The sequence below is a fragment of the Penaeus japonicus genome, unplaced genomic scaffold (assembly GCF_977035675.1).
Source record: "Penaeus japonicus unplaced genomic scaffold, GWHDUDI00000001_assembly GWHDUDI00000001, whole genome shotgun sequence".
Taxonomy (NCBI): Eukaryota; Metazoa; Arthropoda; class Malacostraca; order Decapoda; family Penaeidae; genus Penaeus; species Penaeus japonicus.
In genome coordinates, this window is record NW_028234403.1 from 15,059,387 (window position 1) to 15,067,671 (window position 8,285).

At 52.1% G+C, this 8,285-nt stretch overlaps 1 protein-coding gene across 1 annotated transcript in view; it reads left to right on the forward strand.

Annotated features, from left to right (window-relative positions):
* Positions 1–1,113: 1,113 nt before the first annotated feature.
* Hsepi (D-glucuronyl C5-epimerase) overlaps positions 1,114–8,285 on the forward strand; it is a 162,337-nt gene continuing 155,165 nt past the window's right edge. The window contains exon 1 of the mRNA XM_086536760.1: positions 1,114–1,251. The gene's annotated coding sequence lies outside the window, so the exon portion shown is untranslated. The remainder of the gene's footprint in view (positions 1,252–8,285) is intronic.

The following is an 8,285-nucleotide window of genomic DNA, read 5'->3' on the forward strand; positions in this document are numbered from 1 at the left end:
GAGAAGGGAAGGAGGGGAAGGGTTGGCAAAGGGGAGGGGCCGGTTTTGGTACGGTCTTGGATAGAGGAAAGGGATAGGGGAGGAGGTGGGATCGGACGAAGAGGTCGTGTAGAGAAGGGATCTGCCAGACGAGGTAGATTGGAGAAGTAACAATAAAGGGGGAGGTTATCGGGTTGGATAGATGGATATTGAGCGAGGAAGGGGCTCGATTTTGGGAGGAAGAGGGAGGAGGGGAAGAAGGGAGGGAGGAAGGGAGGGCTTGATTTGGGGAGGAGGAGGAGGAGGAGGAGGAGGAGGAGGAGGAGGGGGAGGGGGAGGGGGTGGGGGGGGTGGGGGGAGGGGGAGGGGGGGAGGAGGAGGAGGAGGAGGAGGAGGAGGGGGGGGGATAGGATATGTCTGTGTGATTGCTAGAAAGGGGTAAAGGCAGAATTGTTGCGAGGCTTGGGGAGGGAAGCGAGGGACGGGAGAGGCTGTGTTGGGAGGGGAGGGGGAGGCGGGGAGGACAAGGGGGCAGGATCGGTCGCTAAGCTCTGGGCTGGGGGAGTGGTAGGCTTGGGGGGAGGGGGGAGGGACACGGGGAGCGGGTGGCGGTGGCACTGGCTGCGTGGCGGTGACCAGGCGAAGGGCCAGTAAGGTGCCTGGCACCAGCGGGACAACACGCGGACGGGCCCAGCCGAGACGCCTCGCCAACTCCGTGGCTGATCCGCCGCAGTCGCTGCCGCTCCACCCAAGCATTCAGTCGTTTTAGCCGCAGTCGTCTCTCGCAATCCGTTGTGCCTCCGACGCAGCGGCGCTTGTGTGTCATTTCGCCAAGAACTCTCGCTGTGGCTCAGTTATTAAACACTTTGAATAACTCTAACGCTATCTCGGTGTGTGTGCGTGTCTCACTCTCTCTGGCGATCGGCGACACCAGCATAACACGCTCGCCCAGTGCCAGTGCCACGGAATAACTCGCATCCGAAATAACACTCACTGCCTTGTTGTTTCGCAAGTGTCAAGACGATGCCGCGACCCGAAATAGGACTATCGCCTGCAGGAGCAGACGAGGCACGTCAGAAGTGAGAGAGCAGCAGAGAGCTCAGCATCAGTTGGGGAAGCAGGGAGAGCAGAGCGGGCAAGCGGCTGTGTACCTGGCCTCCTGTGGGCCATCCTGCCTGCTCAGTGCAGTGACCAGCTGGGGAAGCTCGCGCCCACCTGGATCGCATCTGCTGTGGCCCCGGAGCCTTCCCAGCAGGACTTCCTCTGCCCTAGGTAGGTCCTGCTGTCCTGGCGAGGGATGGCCGACCGCGTGTGCCCGAAGCTGAGACGCACTTGCATATCGGCGGGTGCGGAGGAATGAATGATTAAATGCTCGGATGAATCGATCACGGGCCAATTCATAGGCGCGTGAATTTGCACGTTGACGCTCTGACATGCACGTAAAAGAACCAGTAAACACAATTGCAGACGCAAGGATGAACAAACAAGCATACTGACATACCCAACCAAACAAGCACACATATATTCGTACTCACACGTAAGCGAATAGAGGACCGCAAAATGAATGCATATATGTAACCAGAGTAACTTGACGCCCTTCTCTCGTGTGCATACCATGCGTAACTGGATTAGCCGCGGAAGGACAATAGAGATCGCCTCGAGAGACAGGCGGCCTCTAGCAAGAGGCAGAGGTTCAGGAGGTGCGAAGGCAGGGGAGGGGGTGGAGGGGTGGGAAGAGGGGCCGCGGAAAGCGCATCTGTCCCTCCCCCGTCTCCCGTTCTTCTCGTCCTCCTTCTCTTCCACCTTCTCGTCATCCTTCCTCCTACCTCCTCCCTCCTCCCTCCTATCTCCTACCTCCTACCTCCTCCCATCTCCCATCTCCTCCTCTACCTCCTCCTCCTCCTCCTCCTCCTCTTCCTCCCCCTCCTCCTCTTATAACTACTACTCCTCTTCCTCCTCCTCCTCCTCCTCCATCCTCCCTCCTCCCTCCTCCCTCCTCCTCCTCCTCCTCCTCCATCCTCCCTCCTCCCTCCTACCTCCTCCTCCTCTTTCTCCTACCTCCTCCTCCTCCTCCTCCTCCTCTTCCTCCTCTTCCTCCTTTTCCTCCTCCTCCTCCTCCTCCTCCTCCTCCTCCTCCTCCTCCTCCTCCTCCTCTTCCTCCTCCTCCTCCACCTCTACCTCCTCCTCCACCTCTACCTCCTCCTCCACCTCTACCTCCTCCTCCACCTCTACCTCCTCCTCCACCTCTACCTCCTCCTCCTCCTCCTCCTCCTCCTCCTCCCCCCCCCTCTCCCCCTCCATCTCTCCTCTCCTCCTTTCCATTCGTGTAACCTGTTGACTTGGCATGATAATACGGCGGCAGCATCTAGCGAGTCCATTTGATCCTGCGTGTTATTGCCCCTGGCGTGCTTATCCTGTCTCGAGTGCCACCACGTCCTTTGCCAGCTGTCTCGGGGCCTTGTGCTAATCTCTCTACCTCCTCCCCCTATGTACTCCCTCCCCTCTCCCCTTTCTCTTTTCTCGCTCCTCGCGCCTCTCCCTTTCCCCCCACTTTTCTCTCGTCTCTCTTTACTCTATATCTTCTCCCCTTTCTCCCTTAACTCCTCTCTCCTCTCTCCCATTCTCCCCCAATTCCTCTCCTGTCCATCTCTACCTATCCCCCCTATTTTCTGTCCCTTTTCTCCATTCTCATCTCTCCCCTCCTCTTTCTCCCGTCTACCCTTTTTCCTCTCTCCCCCTTCTCCATTCTTCCCACTCCCCTTTCTCCCTTATCTCCTCTTTTTCCTCTCTCATCTCCCCAACTCCTTTTTCTTCCCTCTCCCCTTTCTCCCTTCTCCTCACTCCCCTTTATCCCTTCTCCCCTTTCTCATATCTCCTCTCTCCCCTTTCCCCCCTCTCTCCCCTCTCCTTCCTTCCTTCTCCACTCTCCTCTTTATCTCTTCTGTACCCCCCCCCCCCTCATCTCCGTCTCTCCATTCCCTTCCTCCAACCCCCTCACACACTAATGTGGTGGTGTGCGTCTACGCAAAGTGACTTGAATGTTGTTTCTTTCAGTGCCATCTGTGTGACGCGGATCTTGCCATCTGTGTGCCGCGGATCTTTTGTTTTATGACTCGTGGCTACTTTCGTAACTTTTTCATTTCTTTTCTTTTATCTTTTTGCATATTTAACGCTGATTTGCGTCAGAGCACAAATTGAATTGAACTTCGGCCATTGATTTATTGACTTGATACTTCCCCAAAAGTGTCGGCGTAACATCCAGCAACACGAGGATCTCTCTCCCCCCCTCCCCTCTACTCCCTATTTCTGACGAGGGAGAGTACCTGAGCCTCACCCCCCTCCTCCTCCCCTCCCCCCTTATTTGCACTGCGTCTACCTGGCCGGTCGACAGTGGATGGCGGTCGGTCCTCCTTTGCCGAGACTCTGGTATTATCAAGGGGAGCGTGAAGGAACGCGGCAGAGCTCGGTACAGATATCGAGACTCCCAGCGGTCGAGAGGGGGGCTAGAGAAGCGAGCGAGAATCGGGGAAGGAGCAATAATCGAAAAAAAGCGAACCAACACGCATAAAATCAGAAGCTAGGTGGTGGGGAGGATAGTCGAGACGCGAGAGCGACATAGGAGAGAAGAGGAGCCGAAGATATCCGAGAGAGAGAGCGAGAGAGAGAGAGCCGGAAATATCTCACCCTGTTCTCTCTCTCTCTCTCCTCTCTCAAGTATCTCCTCTCATCTCTCTCTACTCTCTCTCTCTCCCCTCTCTCTCTCTCTCTCTCTCTCTCTCTCTCTCTTACTCTCTCTCTCTCTCTCTCTCACTCTCTTCCTCTCTCTCTCTCTCTTACCCTTCCTCTCTCTCTCTCTCTTTCTTTTCCTCTCTCTCTCTCTCTCTCTCTCTCTCTCTCCTCTCTCTCACTCCTCTCTCTCTCTCCTCTCTCTCTCTCCTCTCTCTCTCTCTCTCTCTCTCTCACTCCTCTCTCTCTCTCTCTCTTACTCCTCTCTCTTACTCCTCTCTCTCACTCCTCTCTCTCTCTCTCTCTCTCTCTCTCTCTCTCTCTCTCTCTCTCTCTCTCTCTCTCTCTCTCCTCTCTCTCTCTCTCTCTCTCTCTCTCTCTCTCTCTCTCTCTCTCTCTCTCTCTCTCTCTCTCGCTCACTCTCTCTCTCTCTTTCTCTCTCTCTCTGACTCTCTCTCTCTCTCTTACTCTCTCTCTCTCTCTTTAATCTCTCTCTCTCTTCCTTTCTCTCTTTAACCTCTCTCTCTCTCTCTCTCTCTCTCTCTCTCTCTCTCTCTCTCTCTCTCTCTCTCTCTCTCTCTCTCTCTCTCTCTCTCTCTCTCTCTCTCTCTCTCTCTCTCTCTCTCCTCTCTCTCGCCTCTTCTCTCCTCTCTCTCTCTCTCTCTCTCTCTCTCTCTCATATCTCTCTCTCTCTCATCTCTCTCTCTCTCTCTCCTCTCTCTTTTCTCATCTCTCCTCTCTTTTCTCCCCTCTCTCTTCTCTCTTTTCTCTCTCTCTCTCTCTCTCTCTTCCTCTCTCTCTCTCTCTCTCTCTCTCTCTCTCTCTCTCTCTCTCTCTCTCTCTCTCTCTCTCTCTCTCTCTCTCTCTCTCTCCTTTCCTTTCCTTTTTTTATCTCCCTCTCTACCTCCCCCCTCCTTCCTTCCATCCATCCATCCATCCATCCATCCATCCATCCATCCATCCATCCATCCATCCGTCCGTCCATCCATGTATATATCAATGTGTTTTTGTATCTTATATACATATGCCTGTATGAATTTATTTATAGCGTATATTACATTACATTGCATTGTATTGCACGAGGAAGAGCAGGAGCAGCAAGAGGTTGCAACAAGCAGGGCGTTGCTGGGTGTTGTTAGGACGGCCAGCAGAAGCAGGGAAGATGGAGATGCAATCAGTAATCGGGGAGGAGGGAGGGGGGGAAGGGGGAAGGGGAGAAGGATGTTAACGGGGGGGGGGGGGGGGAACAGAGGGAGGGAAAAATGAGGGTGAGGAGTGAAGAAAAGGATTTGAAGGAAAGAAAGTGTAGCGGAAGAGGCCGTGGAATGGAAAGGAAGAAGAGGTAAATAGATAGAAGGGAAGAGGAAGTCAATAAAAGAGAAGAGGGTACAGGTTAGCATAGAAGGCATACAACTAAGAGGACAGAGAGGCATTACTATAGGTAAGCCTACAGACAGGTGAATAGACAGTCATATCTATAGGTGTACGGATATTCCGATAGATATAGATTAATATGCAAATGAACAAATATCAGTGAATAGATAGATCGATATGAAAATAAAGATTTATAATTAGATAAGGAGAGAAATAAACACGTACAGATGAAGAGACAGATTAATAGACGAGCTCAGATTTTTTTTTTCCTTTACCAACCGCAGGGCAAAAGAAGCGTAACATTTACATTAGTTGATCAACAGGAAGAAAAGAAAAGGAGAGGAAGGGGGGGGGGTATCCCTCGCTCTAATGAGGGGGAGAGGGGGGGAGAGGTAAACGCATAGGAATATAGGGATGGGCGAGGAATCGAAGCGTAATAGGAAATCGAAAAGGAGGTAAAAGTAGTATAGGAAACGAAAACGAAGCGAAAGAGAAGTTGATAAAGCGTAATGGAAATAAAAATAGACGAAGGGAATAAAGAAGAGAGGTTAAAAGAAAGGAGAGACGGAGAAAAAAACGGGAATATAGAACAAGAAGAAAGGGGTGATGGGATGATACGAAGACGACAATGGAGGGGTAAGGAGAAAAAAAAAGGACGAGAAGAGGAAGGACGAAGGAGGGAAGAGGAAGAGGCAAGGCTAATTGACAGGCCGGCGCTGGTCACACAGTCGTCTCTCGCCCCGAACGCCCTCCCTTGTCATCGTTATCGCCTTGTGGAGGGACGAGGGAGGGAGGGAAGGAGGGGAGGGGAGGGGAGGGGGGAAGGAGGGGAGGGAGGTAGGGAGGGAGAAAAAGAAGGACAGACAGACAGACAGACAGACAGATAGATAGACAGATATGGAATGAGAGGGAGAAAGAGAGGAAAAGGGAAAGGAAAGGGGAAAAGGAAAGAAAAGAGAGAGAGAGAGAGAGAGAGACAGAGACAGAGACAGAGACAGAGACAGAGACAGAGACAGAGAGAGAGAGAGAGAGAGAAAGAAACAGGGAAAGAGACAGAGACAGATACAGAAACAGAAACAGAAGCAGAAACAAAGAAAGAAACAGAGACAGAGACAGAGACAGAGACAGAGACAGAGACAGAGACAGAGACAGAGACAGAGACAGAGACAGAGACAGAGAGAGAGAGAGAGAGAGATTGGGGGTACCCCTGAATACCGACTTTGTGTATTCTGTACTCCGTGCTGTGTTGCAGGATGCTGTTTCCGATGGTGCAGGATGTTGCTGCTGCAACGGCGGGGTACGCAGGAAGTGCTGGCGTTACGTGACTTTAAATTTTTTCTTCATTTTTTGAGTTCCTGAAGCGTCATTTGGCTGTATTTGGTGGTTCGGCTGGTTGTTTGGTTGGAAGTACGACGACCTGGGCGCCTCGTGGTAGTGGTGAGGTGGTCGTGGAACAGGATGGTCGTACACCTTTAAGACTCACTTAGCCGATGCGGACACAGTTGGGCGGCTGGGCGGCCTAGCCGGGTGGCGGCGCTGTTTGTTGTGATGCTCGCAAGACCAGACGCCCGCGGAGGCCAGCCGCACATGGGCGCTCGCGCTGCGCTCTCCGGCGCTCTTCAGGCCGGGCTGTATCTCTCTCTCTCTCTCTCTCTCTCTCTCTCTCTCTCTCTCTCTCTCTCTCTCTCTCTCTCTCTCTCTCTCTCTCTCTCTCTCTCTCTCTCTCTCTCTCTCTCCCCCTCCCTCTCTCCCTCTCCCTCTCCCTCTCCCTCTCCCTCTCCCTCTCCCTCTCCCTCTCCCTCTCCCTCTCTCTCTCTCTCTCCCTCTCTCTCTCTCTCTCTCTCTCTCTCTCTCTCTCTCTCTCTCTCTCTCTCTCTCTCTCTCTCTCTCTCTCTCCAACTTCAATCGCCCGATTCATTAGCCTTACCATCTGCATTAGCACTCTGTTTGGAATGACTTCTCTATTGCAATATACATCTGCAATGCCACAGTCACTAGCCTCCTCATCATCTCTTCAATCACCACCATCATCATCATCATTTCCATCACCATCACCATCTCCATCAGCATTATTTCGATCATTATCACATCCACCAATATTACCTCTTTCTTCACCTCCATCATTGTCACTTCCACCATCACCCTCATCATCACTTCCATCATCACATCCACCATTATTACCTCTTTCTTCACCTCCATCATTGTCACTTCCACCACCACCCTCATCATCACTTCCATCATCACATCCACCATTATTACCTCTTTCTTCACCTCCATCATCATCACTCTTCATCATTCCCATCATCACATCCACCATTATTACCTCTCTTTCCGCCTCCATCATTATCACTTCCGCCATCATCATCGTGAGTCGTTTGGCGACACACCGGATCGTAAATGGATTAAATTCCCGTCCGGCACCCGCGCGTCGGCCGGGCCAGCGGTGCGTGTTCGTCGCGTCGTAATGCATTCGGTTTGAATATCACTCGGCAGCGCGTCATGCACTTTGATGCAATTAACGCACACACACAAAGGCGGTGGAAAAAATGTTGTACGTTCTTCATTCATTTTGTTTTAAACATTTTATTTTATTATTATTTATTTGTTATTACTATTATTATTATTATTTTTTTTTTTTTTGCGTGCGTCTTGTTTTATTAGATTGAATTGATACTTCCTGAAGTACTCGCTTCTCCTCCCTCTTCCCTTCTCCCTTCTCCTTTACTTTTCTTTTCTCCTTCAGATGGAGCAAGAGAAGGGAGAGGTAGAGGTAGAAGGAAGGGGAGGTGGAGGTGGAGGTAGAGGTGAAGGTGGAGGTGGAGGTGGAGTGGGGGTGATGGCGATGACCACCGATGCTCATAGTATAAATGAGGATGACGAAGGGTTGAAGGCGCGGGTGGGGCGACGGTGGGCGGAGGTGGGCGTTGAGAGGGAGGGAGCTGGCAGGCAGACAAGCGCGCATTTAGAGCAACGGCAATAAGCCCTGGTGCAATGACGCACCTGGGTGGGTGGAGAGGGTAGGTGGCGAGGGGAGGAAAGAGGAGGAAAGGGGTAGAGGGGAGGGAAGAGGAGAAGGAGAGTCAAGAGGTCCGCTTACAGCTTCATCTCGTGCATTCTCGTCCTCTAAGCGACCTCTTGATATGCGTTTTCATGTGCTATTTTCCCCCTTTTTGTTTTTGTTTGTTTGTGTCTGTCTGATTCATCAC